Here is a 20,368-nt window from a genome sequence, read left to right as displayed (position 1 = left end):
GCTTCTAAATACTTAAAACAGTCAATGACATCACTTTTCCCACCAAAAACTGCACTGTTATCGTTCGTATTGCAATTACCAACACGAAAAAATGAAATAAAAAATTTACGTCTGTGAAATAAATCTTTGGCACTCTTCCAACTTCTCAACATCATACAAAAATTATTTTGTCGACAAAAATGTTTAGGGGTACGCATCCTCCAGCGTTCCCCTAGAAAAACAGCACTTATTATGATTGACACAGGTGCGACGATTAGCGCTGTATCTCACAAATTTTATAAGCAAATGGCTGAAGCAGGATCGATACACGAATTTCCGGTTCAGAAATACCAAATCTTGACTGCAGTTGGATGCAAATCAAGTAGCGTAAGTAAGCAAATATTTGTGACTATGAAATTAGGAAATGGTACAATAAAATGGCTGTTTGTTGTAGAAAACCTGGTCATAAATTGCCGGCCTGGCGTAGATTTATTAAGGGAGAAGGACAGTACAATTGACTTCTTACATGGTATATGTTTTATGAAGCAGAATGGCACTCATATCGACATTAGTGTGGATAACCGGACACTGAACCATAATAAACACTGTTCTTGATCCAGTTATTATGTGGATAAGATGATGCTACAAGCAATGAATCTGTATTTGATCATGAAATGAAAAACCTACAATCCCTAATTAATGATAAACTAAATTAAACTACAGCTATTAACGAGCAACAACAAGAAACACTACACAAACTATTGCTCAACTACATGTACTTACTTACAAAGAACCAGGTGTCATCAGTACATTTGTATATAATATGGAAGTTAAACCTCACGAAATCTTTTGCTATAACACATATAAGTTCCTCTATCCAAGCAGCCTGCAGTGGGTGAAGAAATCAAGCAAATGATTAAGTAGAATATCACAGAACCATTAATATCTCCTTTTTGCTGTCCATTATTAACTGTAATCAAACCAAACAGAAATATACGCATAGTTCTGAATCTGTGTGTGATCAACAAAATCACCATGCCAGTTCACACAAAACCAGAAAATCTCGACGAACAATTGCATAAATTTTTAGAGGTAAAGTACTTACCAACTGCTGATTTAAAGAAAATCTTTTTACAACTGCCATTAAGGAAAGGGCCAAGGAAATATACTGCGTTTATTTTTGGTGGCCACAGTTGCCAATTTTGTGTGCTACCGCTTGGTTCGTGAAAGTTCATATGTTTCAAATACTGCTCTAGACACAGTTCTAGGCACAGAATTACTGCAAAAGGTAGCTTTGTACATTTATAAAATCCTTATAGCCGCACACACATGGGAAGACCACAAATACATTTTAGAAAAGATATTATGTAAATTTGCACAAACTGGTGTTACAAAAAATATACAGATATCAAAGTTTACGTGAAATGAGATTAAGTACTTGGAACACATAATCAGTTCTGAAGGCATTACACCAGATCCTAGTAAACTGGATGCATATAAGAATTATCCTTACCAATGTGCCAGAAAACAATTAAAAACTTTCCTGGGTTTTGCCCCATTTTTAGGTGTGATGTGCTAAATCAATTACTCAACAGCAAACACTTGATACCAGTTTTAAAGCAAGAATCATGCTTTGGTTTTGACAGAACAATGTACATGAGTTTTTATCAGAACAAAGGAAACATTCATAAGTTCAAATATTTTGCGTCGTCCTGATCTTAATGAAAATTTCTGTATTGCATGCGATGCCTCATGCACAGGGCTTGAATCATGTCTTTTTCAGATAATAAGAACAAGGGATAACTAAGAGAAAAAAAATTTGGTTTTGCTAGTCGAACTGTAAGTAAGTGCGAACATATGTATTCACCATAGGGTTGGAAATCTTGGGAATTAAATGGCCTTTAAGAAATTTAACTACTATATTTTTGGAAGACACGTGAAAGTATACACTGACTGCCAGGCGTTAACCTTTTTAATGCCATCTAAACTTGTACATACACTATTATTGTGATGGACACTGATATTGCAGAACTACTCGTTCGAAATAGTATACATTAAAGGTAAAGCTAATATAACTGCAGATGCATTGTTGTATCTATCTCAGGGACTATACCAAGACGTAGATGATCTACAACATATGAACGATTATAGCATCATGTTGATGTAGGACATAATGACACCAAAATTATCTTTATTTGAAGATTTAGCCCTCAGCCTAATTCGTGTTATAAGGTATTCAAGGAACTAAACTTTTTTATGTGAACATACATATCAGGGAAACATTCCAAGTGGGTGAACTATTTGTCTCTTTTTGAGGAGATTTACAATAATTTGCCAATATATGACTCTAATTATACACCTATCGAAACTATGTTAGATGTAAAGATATGACTCTAATTATACACCTACCGAAATTATGTTAGATGTAAAGGAAAGTAACAAATGGTTTGATCCCCTTCCAAAGGTTCCTGGACAACTGGAATCCTACTACAAGACATGAGATGTATTAATTACCCTAGCAAATAACACTAGAATCGAAAACACGAATTAGAAACTATAAAACGAATTCAGGATTTTACAATAGACATGCAATCACTTTTGAATACTCACCAAAAATCTTGTACATTGAAGCGGTGTAATGCTAAGTGGCCGCTTCTTTATGAAGGTCCATACATCACTGCTCACATTCCACTTGCAGTGTCGTATTTTTTACAGAATTTTAGAACAAAGAAAATACTTGGATTGTAGCACCATAGAAATTTATGTAAGTTTGATATAAAAGCGTAAACAAAAAAGAGACAAGCAGGTAAGAGAATCACAAACCATGAATCTAAAGCGCACCGTGACTGGAGCTTACAAATATACAAAATCGTCTAAGGTATTTTATTTCAGGTCAGCAGCTAAGAAGAAAGAAGAAATGGCGAGGAAGAAAACTTTATTATAATTTAAATGATCTCTATGCACTAAATGATTTATTAAATTTATTATGCTGCATAATGAAGATTATGCCTATCACTCTGGAATTTTCTATGACAGAAAACTGAGCACGCATGAACCTGACACAAACAGAAATCATTCCTAGAAACGAACCACTTTTCAAAACACAGAATGAAATCACAAACTTTCAGAACATAATGGAAAACGTCAAAGGAAGCAGGCAAATGATGTAGATGAACGAAATCATTACACAACATTGGAAAACAGATAAAGAACCAGAAACAAATTAAGTGCTGTATCTTCTAGCTCAATTTAGAGGAATTTTAATTCTAACTTTAACTGTAGTATTTAATTCATAGATACGCACTTGAACTCATGTGTTGTTAACTGGCTTGTGCTGTGCCTATCTTTCCTTTCTGGTGTCAGTAATAATTAAAGAAATCCTATGGTGACATAAAAGAAATGTAGAATTGCTGAATGACAGAAGTAGTTATACAGACTTTTCAAAGGACGAACGAAATCGTGTAAATGATGGCAGGAGTGTTCTAACGCACCATAAAATGCCGTAAATTCGAACAATGAAGTTCAGTGTAGAATACAGTGAAACATGTGTAAGGCTATGGCAAATAGCAAAAACAAATATAAACAAGAGAATACTACGGGTGTGAGAACTAATGTGGAATTGGAGAGCGAAATGTTCTCGGAAATGCGACAACTCATCTGCCAAGTGCAGCATTGAAAACAGGGGACGACACAGAAATTCTATCACTCTTCTGCACGATTCCGAAAAGAACGAGTGTGTTCTGGCACTTGTTCTCAAATGACCTCTCAGCACAACGACCACCACATGGGTATCATTCTGTATGTGATATCTGCAAGAAAGGAGCATCATAAAAAAAGCAAACATTTTATTGGACATGGATTTTAAAAAAAGACTCTTTTAACAATGACATCGAATAAACATCTTTTAACAATGACATCGAATAAACAGTTAACTTCATAAACACTAACCTTGGAACGATTTTAAGATTATCTGGGCACTTAGGAAACACAGCATATAATAGACAATCTGCAAAAACATTAAAAATCATAAATTGATGATATCAATATATATATTGTAAATATAAGCAACATTTATATTACATCTAAAAACAAATTGTATTTAATGTATTACATTTTATATATTTCACTTGTTATTTCTATGTTAAAGCGTATCATTTCCTCTTCTATTGACGATCTTGATAAAAGGAGAGAAATATTTAACCACATTTGACAAGTATTAAACCGTTACACTCTGTACTGTGGAAAGAGCGGCATATGGCATACTACTGTGAATATCAAGAACTGTTGAAATATGAACATTGCATGACATCAGCTGTGAGGTATTCTACAATAATGCTCAAAAAAGCGCGGAACGAGAATTTAAAACTGATTATTGTATATGCATGTAAAAGAGAACTGGCATATGTATGTTTTTGAAGAATATTGTAATAAAATATTAGAAGTAAATAGTTCAGCCGTAGTTTGCCACTCAGGCTCACTGTTTAGGAGGCAGTATAATAAATCTTTTAAGTGGAAAGAAAAATTCTGTATGGAATAAATTTGTTGAGTAGTGGCAAAGAATTAATTTATGTACATGTGATAGGCACAAGAAATAATATCTCAGGTAATTTTATTTCTAAAACAAAAGACAAAAACGTACAGTGATTATTCTTCTGTTCTGTCTGTTAGAGTTTTGAGAGGAATGTCTTAGTGTGACATACCAGATGCTGCACAATTATTTAGTTGATAAAATAAGTCATCAAAATTATCGGTGTTTTATTTAAAATGACAGTATACCGAATCTAATTGCTCCTGTAAAAAACAATTTGTATGCTTGTTGTAATATTTCGCAGGGATGATTATGGACGTAACTGACGAAGCATAATGGCCATTACCTCATTTTATTAGTAGTTTTGTATCATATATGTGTCCTTTCAGACAAGCAACCTGTATCTTTTAAATATCGAAGTCTGATGTTTCCTTGTCTGGCAGCTGTAGAAATTCTATTTGAGAGGCCGCATTTGATGAGACCATAACGAGTCATGTAGTCATTACCAGCTACTACACATCCATTCCCTTTTGTCGACATTGGGAATCTTCCTGATGATTGATTTCCATTCAGTAATAACTGTTATAACACTTCTTTAATGTCCAGTTAGAATACACATTTTTGAACAATATTAATGCGGCGGAATTTGTAACATGTCTGCCCACTACAACTTATACAGATAAGCAGGTGAATATATAGAAATTAAAAAATTGAAGAGCATATCTATACTTGTTTTGTTTGTGACCCATTAGTATTGCTGGTACAAAATAACTTTTATATATATATATATATATATATATATATATATATATATATATATATATATATATATATACGAGAGAAAAAATGATAATAACAATAATGTTATTCATTACACTATGACAAGTTTTATCGAACTGTGTGTTAGAAACTATAAAAAATGAGTCTTACTGTGATTCAGAGTTAGCTTACTTTTTACAAGCCATGTATTTATGTTTTGAACTGCACGATTTGAAACAGTGCAATCACTGCACACAACATCCTACCAAGCTAGTGTGACAGCAAACAGAAACATTTTATAATCCCTTGTAATACTAGAAGAGATATCATTCTCAGTACTGTTGAGAATGACCTTTTGCTGTCTGTTCTTAAAGCAAGAGATGAACCAATTGTGAGCTACTCCCTGTATTCCTTAATGGTCCTACTTCTGGAGCAATATTTTGTAATCCTCACAATCAAATCCCTCAGTTAAATCAAAAGAGATGGCTGACGTTCGAAACCTTTTATTTCATCCATCTGTAACCTGACAGAGAAAAGAGAATATAGCATTTTCAGTTGTTAAACCACTTCCAAAACCAAACTGTACATTTGACAACAAATTTGTGAAATTAAATGATCAATTATCCTTAAATACACAGCCTTTTCAATAACAGCGAACACTTATGGCATAGAAATAGGTCTAAAATTGTCTACATTATCCCTTTCTCCCTTTTTATGAAGGAGCTTTCCTACTGAGTACTTTAATCGTTGTTGATGGCCCAAACAAGTGCTACACACCCTTTCATCGTTGTAGGTTTTCTTGCACTTGGAGAATATTGTGGAAGCTTAAACCATCAAATTTTCAGCATTTTCTTAAACTAGATCTTTATCTATTCACTACTTGCAAGTGTCAGTGTGAAGTTATGTCTTGACATTATTGTCTCACAGTGCTAGGACTGGAGAAAATTTCGTTTCTACCTCCAATAGTTCCCGTATGTGGTGCACCTTAATACGTAAGTCCTTTATGAATGGCCAGCAGTATGAGCACATTCTGAAAAAACTTCTCTCATCACGAATGAGTCGGCAAATCAGTGACTGCTCTTATTTTCTCTGGGTTGGAATGGATCTCAAGGCCATTAAATGGATGCCCAATGATTTTTACGTATTGGGTGATGAAAAGCCTGCAGTCTGAACATACTTTACCATGGTTGCCAGACAGCTTAGATGTTCTTCAAATGTCTCCACATAAACGATAATGACATCACGTATCAAAGGTGTCCAAGCAGTTTGCCCATCATATATTGAAAGGTGGTTAGAGTGTAACAAAGTTCAAACATAGACCCCATTAGGAGTTATTAAGGTAGTCTTCTCCCCATTAACTTCATCAGCGTCTATTTACCAGTGGTATATCTCTCGTTCAGAAATAATTTGCTTCTTTCAAGCAGCCTAAGGTGTCCTCAGTGCACAGCATTAAGTAGACTTCTTTTCTTATGATTTTGTCCAGCCATTGGTAGTCGACGCATAAAAGCTATGTGCAATCTTTCTTCTTTGCAAAGCCTACAGGAGAGGATCAAGGACTCTCTGAAGGTTCAATGATGTCATCTTGCTGCATCTTCTCAGCTTCCTTCTGGATCAACCATCGTTAATGTGAGCACACGTTATATGAGTGCTGGTTAGTTGTTGAATGATTCCCGATGTTTGTATGGTTTTTTACCACAGGCCACTTGGTCAGTCTTATCTCCACTCTGATCTGAAAATTGACAGAGATCGGTTGACATTTGCTGACATTATTCCTTAGTGAGGCCAGGTTCTATGCTGGAAAGGACCCCAGGTGTGACCAATTGGAAAAATTTTGCATGCACTGTGTATCTTATTTAGCAGTGAAAACTGTCATGGGTGAAAGTGAGGGAAAAGACGGTCTTGTGCAGAAAAATAGTATGGAACTGTCATTTTAGTTGATTGGTTGGTTAATTTGTGTGAGGGGACCAAACAGTTAGGTCATTGGTACCATCGCATTGGGGGAGGATTGGGAAGGAAGTCGGTCATGTCCTTTCGAAGGAACCATCCCGGCATTTGTCTGAAGCGATTTAGGGAAATCAAGGAAAATGTAAGGATGGTCAGACGCAGATTCAAACTACCATCCCAAATGCGAGCCCAATGTGCTAACCAATGCACCACTTCACTCAGTGCAGAATAGTAGCCTAGGTCACATGGTATATGGTGCACTGGCGGTTTTATTAGGACTGAAAATTACACAAATACCTCTTAATTAGGGTTAAACTAAACAGTTACTGCAGAGTCATTTATAGCATTAGCTGTTAAGTCTAAATTGTATTGCTCTCTTGCTCACATGGTAACAGCTGTTGTGACATAACTTTACTGAAAATGTATGCTCTTTTCATAGATCCAAGATCGATTTTGAAAAATCCAATCTATTGCAAATAGTTTGCTCCAGATGAAGTCTCTTTTGCAAGCTATAACTGAAAATTCTATGTAATAAAAGTTTGTTCTGATGTAACATAATACGTACTCTCAGCCACTACATAAAAATTCTTGAAATTATCTGTCCTTTGGATATCGATCTTTTTACTTGTGATCATCAGCTTTCTTTGTGTTGTTCAAGCTTTTGTATTTGTTTTCTTATTTAGAATTTTACTAACATGTGCTGTAAGCCAGAATGACATATTATTCACAGTGGCATAATAGGTTTTCGAAGGGTTGGCTCCCGTCAAATGATCCTGCAAAGCTTTAGATAAGAACATGGCTCATCTTAATTTAGCCCTTTTTTAGCATTTTCGAAACAACTGATCTATTTCAATCAAAGCACAAGGTCCTGTTACGTCTATTCTAATAACTCGTTTTATTTGTGTGATGTTGCTTTCTTGACCGTTAATTAACTAAGAAAACAATAAAGATACATCAATAACTCTTGTAATACCTTTTCTCCTCAAAATTCAATTCCAGTTTCATAATCCATTGATCAAATGGATATGTTTGATATTCATCACAACAATATTTCTTTTATTTTCATTTTGGAATTTTTCTAGTGTTTTTGTATGTTATTAGCCCATCTGTTAGAGATCATAAACTGAACGGTTACCAGTCTAACGTTGCGGGTTGCATATTTTATCCAAATCAAGACGTTGATGTGCTAATGGGCTTCCTTCATTCCTGCCGTAGTTCTGCGAGTATGACGAGCACGAAAACTGTGGCGCAGCGGTCACTTCATATTCGTCGACTCGTTCTCCACTACTGAAAAATGTAGGAGTTTAAGGCCAGTCGTGACTTGTTAGTATGGAATATGAGTACACGATCTTGCTGCTGCAAAGTAGCACCAACAAGGCGAAACAGCTGACTGTCGGGGTTAGATGTACTTTAACGAATCTGTGTTCTTTGAGACTGCGGAGGGTGTAACACGAAAGTTGATGGAAAATACACAGTTACAAGTTTTTCCCATTAGAGAAGGAGTCATATCACGAGTAAGTTTCACATTATAGTCCACGCTTTAGACGAAAAACATACAAATTTAGTATAATGCAGACAAAATGATCATATTCTTGTATATTCCTCTTCCTCTATGAGGAACAATATGTGCTGCATCAAATGAAAACTGGGCACAGAGCAACGTCACTGTTATATCCTTGTGTCAAAAAAGTGTGCCATCATGTTATGTTTTCTCATACTGTCATTACAGACCCAGTAACACCTCGGAATTGTGTTTGTCTTAACATAGTTAGACATTTTCCGAACAGATATTAAATATTAAGATAAATTTAAAGCAGTCTCCGAAAAAGTTTTGTCTGCATAAATTTGTGTATAAATAGAACAGTATTCATTGCTAACCAATCAGTCGGCCGGCCGTGGTGGCCATGCAGTTCTAGGTGCTGCAGTCCGGAACCACAGAACTGCTACGGTCGCAGGTTCGAATCCTGCCTCGGGCATGGATGTGTGTGATGTCCTTAGGTTAGTTAGGTTTAAGTAGTTCTAAGTTCTAGGGGACTGATGGCCTAAGATGTTAAGTCCCATAGTGCTCAGAGCCATTTGAACCGTTTGCTGGCGCTGCAGTCCGGAACCGCGGGACTGCTACGGTCGCAGGTTCGAATCCTGCCTCGGGCATGGGTGTGTGTGATGTCCTTAGGTTAGTTAGGTTTAAGTAGTTCTAAGTTCTAGGGGACTTATGACCAAGGATGTTGAGTCCCATAGTGCTCAGAGCCATTTGAACCATTTTTGAACCGTTTGCTAACCAATCAGTCGCTACATTGGTATATAACTTACTTCTGTCTTTTAGGTAGGTCAGATATTTTGTGACATTTCAACTTGCACTTGATAATGGCTATAAAGCCGACTTGGACATGTGCTGCAGCCATCAAACGACAATCTAATATCCTGCCAATAGTGGTACAACCAACTGATCTGCCAACTATAAAGTCCTGCAGAAGAACAGACGTTTTTAGGACAGAGGACAACACGCCAGTACGTTTTATCTGTCATACCCTGAACATGTGTATGCTACTGCAGAAAAGACAATTTTCGATGGCTATTATGCCGCAAGACATCAACCATCACAACAGTCCTACTCACGCCAGTCAACTATAGGCGATTATAATCGGCCTGTGAGGAGAAGCTCATCGCCATACCCTCGAACAAGGAGATTTGAATATAATCTAAACTCCTTACCCTCGACGAAGTCGCTCCTCAACACGCCATTACCGTTACTCATCGTCATGTAGAGGTACCAATCGCTCGCCTAGCTGCCAAATTAAGATGAGACGAAGGTCTGTGGAGGTGAGGCGGCCACAGATATCAGTCTACCATGTTTGACAATTATCGAGATCTCAGGAAAACTCAGTGATGTCACCATCGACAACCAACCTGTCCAGGTACTAGTCGACTTTTTCTTTAACGTTGAATACTTATCGTCGCCAGATGAAGAAGACTACATTCCATTACACAAAAAGGATTGAGCTGAAGGTCAGAAAAGGAAATGCGTCCAACTGACAGGAAGATGGGAACATGTATTGCAAGAATAAATATAATTAGAATTTTTAGTTTTAATGCAATGTAGTCATAATATTATCCTCACATGGGATTTCTTGAAGACGTCACAAGCAGTCATCAAGTCAGAGCTCTAGATTGATGAAGCTATTCCAACAAGCATATATAACAAAGATTGTCTGGGCATTAGTTTCTAACTGAAGACGTTCTTATTCTGTTGTCATCAGGGAGATGGGTTCGAGTCACTAGTCTAGATGCTCAGTTAAACTGTGAACCTTTCGTCGATTTCAAAAATCTACTCAGGCGCACAAAAGAAATCTACATTCCAGCGACGATCATAAGCATTGCTGATGGTCAAGGAGAACTTCAGGTCACTGACATGAGCAGCCACAATTGACAAACTACATGCGTTGAAACAGTGAAACCAGTCCAGACATGGCAGTTTAATGCCATTAACGAAGAATCACACTCCACTACCACTACAGACAATGCTATCGAACTGCCCATAGGACCTGGCCTCACTGAGGAACAATGCCGCCGAGTGTCAACCAATCTGCGCCAGTTTTCAGACAATAATGGAGGCAAGACAGTAAAAAACCACATACACACTGCGAATCATTCACTAACTAGCCAGTGGTCTTATAGGGTATGCCCACATAAACGATGATTAATCAATTCAGATGATACAGTTGCGGAAAGGTTCAAAGAGAACTTGGGTTTGATTTCAAACACGTACCCAACTCATACGATAATAGTTGGTGGTGACTTTAATTTACCCTCGATATGTTGGCGAATATACATGTTTAATTCCGGAGGTACGCATAAAATATCATCCGAAATTCTCTGAAAATCATTTCGAGCAGTTAGTTTATGAGCCCACACGAATAGTAAATGGTTGTGAAACCACACTTGACTTCTTAGCAACAAATAATCCAGAATTAATAACGAACATCAAAATCGATTCAGGGATTAGTGAACAGAGAGTTGTTGTAGCGAGATTGAATATTGTAATCCCCAAATCCTAGAAAAATAAGCAAAAAATATTCCTATTAAAAAAAGCAGATAAAAATTCACTTGACGCCTTCCTGAGAGACAATCTCCACTCATTCCAAATTAATAATAGAAGTGTAGACCAGATGTGGCTTAAATTCAAAGAAATAGTACAGCAGCACATTGAGATATTTATACCAAATAAATTAACGAACGACGGAGCTGATCCTCCTTGGCACACAAAACGGGTTATAACACAGTAGCAGAAACAACGAAACAAACATGCCTAATTTAAACAGAAGAAAAATCCCCAAGATTGGGTGGTATTTTACAGAAGCTCGAAGTTTAGTGCGGACTTCAATGAGAGATATCTATAACAGTTTCCACAACGAAACTTTGTCTCGAAACCTGGCAGAAAATCCAAAGAGATTCTGGTTGTATGTGATGTATGTTAGCGCCAAGAAACTATCAATGCCTTCTCTGCGCGATAGCAATGGAGATACTATCGAAGACAGTGCTGCCAAAACAGAGTTACTAAACACAGCATTACGAAATGCTTTAAAAAAGAAGACGAAATAAATATTCCAGAATTCTAGTCGAGAACATGAGTAACGTAGAAATAAATTTCCTCGGGGTAGTGAAGCAACTTAAACCACTTAATAAAAGCAAGTCTTCTGGCCCAGACTGTATACTAATTAGGTTCCTTTCAGAGTATGCTGATGCATTAGCTCCATACTTAACAGTCATATACAACCGTTTGCTCGACAAAAGTTCCGTACCCAAAGACTGGAAAGTTGCACAGGTCACACCAATTTTCAAGAAAGGTAGTAGGAGTAATCCACTAAATTACAGGCCCATATCGTTAACATCGATATACAGCAGGATTTCAGAACATATATTGTGTTCGAACATTATGAATTACCTCGAAGAAAACGGTCTATTGACACTCAGTCAACATGGGTTTAGAAAACATTGTTCTTGTGAAACACAACTAGCTCTTTATTCAGATGAAGTGTTGAGTGCTAATGACAAGGGATTTCAGATCGATTCTATATTTCTGGATTTCCGGAAGGCTTTTGACACTGTACCACACAAGCGTCTCGTAGTGAAATTGCGTGCTTATGGAATATCATGTCAGTTATGTGATTGGATTCGTGATTTCATGTCAGAGAGGTCACAGTTCGTAGTAACTGACAGAAAGTCATCAAGTAAAACAGAAGTGATTTCTTGCGTTCCCCAAGGTAGTGTTATAGGCCCTTTGCTGTTCCTTATCTATATAAACGATTTAGGAGACAATCTGAGCAGCCGTCTTCGGTTGTTTGCAGATGACGCCGACGTTTATCGACTAATAAAGTCATCAGAAGATTAAAACCAACTGCAAAACGATTTAGAAAACATATCTAAATGGTGCGAAAAGTGGCAGTTGACCCTAAATAACGAATAGTGTGAGGTCATCCACATGAGTGCTAAAAGGAACTCATTAAACTTTGGTCACACGATAAATCAGTCTAAACTAAAAGCCGTAAATTCAACTAAATACCTAGGTATAACAATTATGAACATCTTAAATTGAAAGGAACACACAAAAAATGTTGTGGTGAAGCCTAACCAAAGACTGCATTTTATTGGCAGAACACTTAGAAAATGTAACATACCTACTAAGGAGACTGCCTACACTACGCTTGTCCATCCTCTTTTAGAATACTGCTGCATGGAGTGGGATCCTTACGAGATAGGACTGACGGAGTATATTGAAAAAGTTCAAAGAAAGGCAGCACGTTTTGTATTATCGCGAAATATGGGAGAGAGTGTCACAGAAATGATGCAGGATTTGGGCATTAAAAGAAAGGCGTGTTTCTTTGCGACGGAATCTTCTGACGAAATTCCAATCATCAACTTTCTCCTCCGAATGCTAAAATATTTTGTTGACAACTACCTACATAGGGAGAGACGATCACCACGATTAAATAAGGGAAATCAGAGCTTGTACAGAAAGATATAGGTGTTTATTCTTTCCGTGCACTATACGGAATTGAAATAATAGAGAATTGTGAAGGTGGTTCGATGAACTCTCTGCCAGGCAGTTAAATGTGATTTGCAGAGTATCCATGTAGATGTAGGAGGAAGTGGACGAGAAGTTGCAAGATAGCATCAGTGAAGCTTCAGTGAGTCCTTGATCCTTGATTCTGTAGTCTTTGCGAAGAAGAAAGATTGCACACGACTTTTCTGTGTCCACTACAAATGAATGAATAAAAACATGTGCACAGAAGTCTACTTGATGGTGTGTGTTGATGATTCCATAGGCTTCTTGAAAGAAGCAAATTATTTTTCAATAAATATATGCTACTGGCAAATAGAGGCTGACTGGTTGGACAGGGAGGAAACTGTCTTCGTAGCTCCTAATGGCCTCTACGAGTTGTACATTATGCCATTTGGACTTTGTAACACTCCAGCCACTTTTGAACGTATGATGGACAAGCTGTTTGAGCATGTTCAATGAATAACGTGATATCTTTCAGCTTTAGTGCCTCAAGCAGCGGCTTGTGTTACTTGAGCCTTAAAGTAACTCGGTATGTTTCTCATTTTAGCATCTGTTGTGGAATCAAGCGCATATGCAAAACTCCATTGTACTGATGCTGTCTCATTGTTTCTGGAACAACATTAAGTCTTCCCAGTTGCATATCACGAATTGCAGAACATACCATGACTGAGGTTCGGTGCTTATTAGTCTTTATGGCACAATCTTCGTTGTATTTTTCTGGCTTTCTTCTAACATACTGTGTATTGCTCATCAAAATTTGAATAGTACATTCATCACTGAAGCATACCTGTAAAAAAACTATCATATTAAATGAAAATGGGATATTTTTGCATGGCAAAGAGAAAATTAAAAAAAAAGGTACTGATCTCCGGTAGTCTGCAGTAAACTGCCCAGTCCAATTATCGTTTCACCAAACTGAGATTTTGTCTATGATTATGAATAGATCTGCAACCCAAGTTAGTCAGTCCTCTACGAACTGTTCTTGTATCAATGGAAGCCCTTGTATCAACACGTTTATTCCTGATGTTGCTATTTGTTGCTGTTCTCTCTTGCAATACCGTCTCTTGCAACTGGTATATGCCACGAGCAGATAGCTTATTTTTTTCTGCCATATATACTATTCCCTTTGAGTGTCAAGGATACTTTGCTATGCAACAGGTTATTAATATTAGCCACTGAAGCTTTTTAAGTCCCACACTTTCGTTGTGAGAGAATGGTTTCAGTCAAGAGGCCTTTATCATGTCTCTTTCTTCTTGGTGAAAGGTCTTTAGCTAATCTAATATTTGAAAACATTTCGAAATTAAGTTAGGTTTCCTAAAATATTAATTTGCCAATGTAAAAACAATAATCGTGCCCAGAAAAGGTTAAAGTGAACTAAAACTATTTTTAATATGTTCCATGAATAAAAATGCTTGTTTAGGGCCAATTTACAATTTAATTTTCAATTACTGCTATCAACAACAGAAAACACTATCTGTATGTCTTTTCTTCTAGAAACACAAATAATACCAACATCTGAATATTAGCAAAATTAAATAATCGTTTTAATGAAATTTCCCTCTACAAGGATACAAGTAGTTATGACAAATACCTACATTTTCTTCAAAAGCTTTATAACATAGAAATTATGTAATATTATGTCAATTCATCAATTTCTTAAGGGGAGTATGAATAGTCTATCCTGTCATGACCTATTTTCTCAACAACGGCTTCATGCAGCTTAATGAAACGTTTGCTGGTTTTTATACCTCCTTCGTGTATTTACTCCTCTTGTTTAGGTGAAGTATACACTATGTGATCAAAAGTATCTGGACGCCTGGCTGAAAATGACTTACAAGTTCGTGGCGCCCTCCATTTGTAATGCTGGAATTCAGTGTGGTGTTGGCCCACCCTTAGCCTTAATGACAGCTTCCACTCTCACAGGCATACGTTCATTCAGGTTCTGGAGGGTTTCTTGAGGAATGGCAGCCAATTCTTCATGGAGTGCTGCACTGAGGAGAGGTATTGATGTCGGTCAGTGAGGCCTGGCACAAAGTCAGCATTCCAAAATATCGCAATGGTGTTCTATAGGATTCAGGTCAGGCAGCACAATACACCAAATATGAAAAACGTGTTTTTCTGGGGTATCCGGATATGGTTGATCACATAATGTATGTTCAGGGAATTAGGATTGAATTTTTCCTATTATATTTTCTTAATTGCATTTTTCCTTATATTTTTGTGCATTTTGCTGGAAATATACAAGCTATTTCTACCACTCTATATGTGTTTTGTAATTAGGGTATTATAAATCAGTTGTAAAAACACAAGAGTCTGTCTTCTATAGTTCCTGGGAAAACAAGTCATTTGTCTGAGAAATGCTTTTCAGATATTGTAATTACAAATTAATAGAAATTATATTTAACATTTTAATAGAAAAAATATGGCAGCAGTGTAGACTGCATTATATAATACATTATTCAAATGCAGCCTCTTCTTCCTCTTCAAAGATTTTGCCACTTTGGACACATTTTTGCCTTGTAGTGCAGCCTTGTCAACTTGCTCCTTGTCCAGTTCCTCCAGCACGCTCACATATTCTAACCAGTCTTCACTCCAAGATCCTCAAAGTCTTTCAGTCTACCAGTATTACCAAACTATGTCTGATGACATCATCATACTCATCAAGCTTCAACGTATGGTAACTCACAAATACATTTTTAGGTACTTTTGTTCACACTATATTCTTATATAACTCATTCACATTTTGTATTTTCCCCATTAGACATTTCTTCAATAGATGTGAATTTGCCAAATCTCTATATACTGGCTTTCTAGCCAACATAACAACCTTAGGTAAAGATTTCTTGTGAGTTTCAGCTGATATATATTTTTTTTATAATTACACCCCTCATCTCAACGAAAGTTGTGAATTGGTTTGTCATCTATTGAATTTTGTGGAAATAGGTTTCCCACACAATCTTTTTTTTATCATCTAGGTTATTTTTATGCTTATTACGCCTTGACCATGGTATTCTGATAGCTGATTGATGATATTGTCTAACAAACGACACATAATAGTCTTGCCATCAGACACTAGTGTCTTCAATAGCTCCTGCATCCTCCGTTATACCAAGAATATCACATGCACAATGCAGACAAAAATCACAACTATTATGCTGAAAGATGGTTACTTTTGCTGTTCATGACATTTCCCATTGCTCTAGAGTAAGGTGCGTGAAATGACGTAGGTGAGGGCCCAAGCAGGCTGGCTCCAGACACTGTGTACAGGTGCAGACGGGTGGGAGGGTTGTAATATAATAGGCAGTAGGTTCACTGATGGCGGGGGGGGGGGGAGGGATATGTGTTGTGAGCTGGTCCATCTGCTCGGCCCATTCGATGTGGCCCCAAACTATGCCATGGCAAGGGCCGACACAGAGGAAGGGAAATGGGCCCTTTTCAATTGACGACTGCAATTTACTTGGCCAGGGGTGTGGGGGGAGTATGGGCCACGAGGCACTGGTCATCGATCCTTAGCTGAATGGAGTAGGGAAAGGAAAACAGACCTGTCACTGTGGAATGATGGGCTGAGTATAGGGGTGAGGTAGGAACAGGGGAAGACGTGACCTGCTACTGGCAGCTCAGACTGACAGCGTGTATTTTTGCAAAAGAACAGTGGAAACTGTGCCTAATTACCTCTGGTGTACTACAGCAAAAATCATGTCATACACAAAGTATTTGATATATTACTCAAAAAATACGTAGCATAAAACTATATCATAGATTTCTGATGGGACTGGGCCCCTCTGCCCCTTATGAACGAACCGCCCCTGGCAAAAAGGTTTCCACTACCATTTAGATAACACCACAGTCTTCTAGGCCTTATGGTTCATGAGATATTAATTTTGAACTGACCATGGTTTATGAAATCCTAAAAATGCCTTATACCACTAATTAAATTAAATTAATATACCTACAGTCGAACAAATTTAATAAATCGTACAGCAAATCAATCTGCAAACTGCAAATAATAATAAATTTTTCAAAAAATAGTCATTTATCTGTCCTTCAGTGGTCATTAATTCACCCAGGGACTGTAGCTATTTTGAAGTACCTGGTGTCTCCACCAAACAATATCGCATTGAAACTACAGTCAGGTCCAAATCTAAACCAGGATCTTCAATATAGTACAACATTTACCACTAAAAGCATGTTTATGGCACTAATATACTGGCAGAACAATACTGATTTCCTGGATGGAGAGTGCTGCTATTTACACAAACATAAAATTGCATAATTTGCAAAAATTACAACCATAAGAAATTACGAAAACCTACCAGACATGATAAGTACTAAATAACAAATAATTGCTGGTGGTCAGATATGAACTGACAACCTGCAGCGAGCCAGTGAGTGACACTAACTGCAAGGTCACATTGCATGCAGCATAGGTTGTTGCAATATATCTACACGTTTTTGCCCACCGTTGACAAACAGTATTGCTCTAGCAGTCTCGCGTGCATCTTCAGTTTCTCTCTTTGTGGATTTAGTTTTCTTGTCCACTGTGACAAATACAATAACTCGATTTCCCATAACTAGGATTTCGATACACACCTAGATTTACAACAACAATCCCCCTGCTGTCAAGCTTTCTTACCTCATATTATGTTAACTCCACTACTTTTTAGGATTGCTACAAACTCTGGGACTTTGCGTAAATGTTTTTGGCAGCTTATCACTAGAATTGTAATCGTTTCATCTGTAGGAGCCATTTTCTTGAATCTTGCCCTAATACTTTCGAGTATCCTATAGATGTCATTATCTGAACCAGATGGAGAATCGCCTAATCTAGAGAAAAAAAAAAGAAAAGAATCTTGTGAGCACTCCACACACAGTCCGTCATCTGGACAGCAGCCTCTAATGTGTAGTACAGCCCTGAGACATTTAGGTGGATCTGACATTTCGCATCCCTATTGCACAAGTCCAGGAAGTGACAGCTTAGCTTTTCACAGAACCTTCAGAGGCTATTATTTAAGCACTCTGCTGCCAGTATGGCCTATCCAGTATGTTGAATTAGGCCCACAGATGTACTAGGTGATCCTCCCCATCCATTGCTACCATACTGCCTGTACATTTGAACTACCAGTGACTAACAGAACCTTACCCTTTTGTGTTTGGTTGCCTACGCTAGGCACAGGCACACAGCAGGTGTCTCATCAGGTATAGTGGCTCTTACTGGCTGACGATCAGTTTCAGTGCAAGACAGCACATTGACCTTAATGGTCAATGGGAGGCGAAGGTAAAACCCTGAGTTCTTCTTGGTGTCTGTCTCCTTATGTAACCACAGTCAGAGCGATTTTCAGCTGTTTACAAACAGCAACCGATTCATCCTATGCACGAGAACCAGTGTAATGCCTGTCTAAACACTAAATAACCACTCTGAATTAGCATCATTGACATCGTTTTATATTCATGATCTGTTACACTGAAAGTTCTGAGTGACTACAAGCATAAAGATTTCAGAAGTGTGCTTGCCTAGGATAATGTGTGGAAACAATGTGTAAGACAAGAAGAAAAACTGCATCCAAGTGGGATGTTAAAACTTAGGAAGGACTGGCCAGACCTGGGGATCAAGATGAAAGGGTAGTAAAATACACACAGATCATTAAGCCAGACATCAACAACAGAGAATGATACAAGAAAATGATAAAGATTCGCCAGGGATATGAACAAGAGAAGTTGATATTGAAGATCTTTGAAAAAAAGCAGAAGATTATAAAGGATGGGATGAAAAAATTCTTGAAGGAGAAAAAGAAAACGAAATCTACGGATGGGCTAGCTGTAGTCATATGGAGGCCATAATGAAAGAAGAAGGAGATGAATCTGTGGAGGACTGACTGAGAGGTCTTCAGCGCGAATCACCCCTCTTCCCAGGTCTGTTCAGAGTACAAGCATTGGTCTGTTCCTCCAGTGTCTTATTTGGTTATGGTAGGATACATGTCTTGTATGCTCATGTCATCTCAGGTCCCTACTCAGGTTTGTGTCTTCTTCATAGCTAGCAATACTGACAGCTTTTGGATGGCAATGTGTAGCCAGTCTTCACAACTTCCCAGTGTGGACATCGCTGGGGGTGGCAGCCAGTGTGTCTTCCAGCACAGACTGGCATCATGACTTCGATGATTCTCTGTTATGTCCCGACAATGTGAGACACCTTGTCCATGACCACAGACAGCGAGACGAAGAAGGCAGCCAGGTCATCACCAGTGACAGTGACTGCTTTTGCACCACCAAGCAGAGCAACCAGTTTGGGGAGAATGAAACATTGGTGCTGATGACAGTTGAAACATTCACGTTCCTGCTGCCTGCCACTGTGTTGTTGTCTTCTTTGTGGTGGCAAGATTTGACCCTTGGAGGGATCAATCTACTTAATCTCTTTCATGCTTTCTGGAGTGCAGACGCGTCTTCTGATGCTTCCTGGGGTGGAGACGGTGCCTGCAGCATCGCTGGCCAGCACGTGCTCGGTACTGGTCGACTCATCCATTGTCCCTGCACTTGGGTGCAGACGGTGGGTGGTCTTCTTTTTGTAGGTTACTCCACGCTGAGGAGCTAGAAAAGTGTGGAATATGCTTTTAAAACTAATGCTTGTTAGCTATCACCATAATTTCCTTCTCTTCTTACTTAAAAAAGAAAGTTAGAATGGTATTACAGTCCATATTGCGAACATGAATACATGGTCCTTTTACAGAGGTTCACAACAAAATGAATGGTGTCACCACCACAGAAATCAGTTTCAACAAAATACACAGGCACTAACGGTAGACATTTATGTTTTGTGGCCACCTCCACTTCCAGCCACCGCAGCAGGAAGTCGCAGTGTACCTTTGTAGTTCTGTTGGTCTATTTTAAGGTGGAGTGGTGAGATATGCAGTTCACAGCTTGAATTTTATTTGTGAATGAGACGGATTCTACACGGAATGGTATGATAAAATACCATTAAAACCACATGTGGGCATATGCAAGCCCTAGAACGATAAGTAATGGAAACAATATATCAGGGTTGCTTTATAATAACGTGTAGCGATAATTGTGGGTGATAGCTTCATGGTGTCATACACTTTAGT

This window comes from Schistocerca nitens, chromosome 5 (genome assembly GCF_023898315.1).
Source record: "Schistocerca nitens isolate TAMUIC-IGC-003100 chromosome 5, iqSchNite1.1, whole genome shotgun sequence".
Taxonomy (NCBI): domain Eukaryota; kingdom Metazoa; phylum Arthropoda; class Insecta; order Orthoptera; family Acrididae; genus Schistocerca; species Schistocerca nitens.
The sequence above is the reverse complement of the archived record's forward strand: the minus strand, read 5'-3'. Positions refer to the sequence as shown.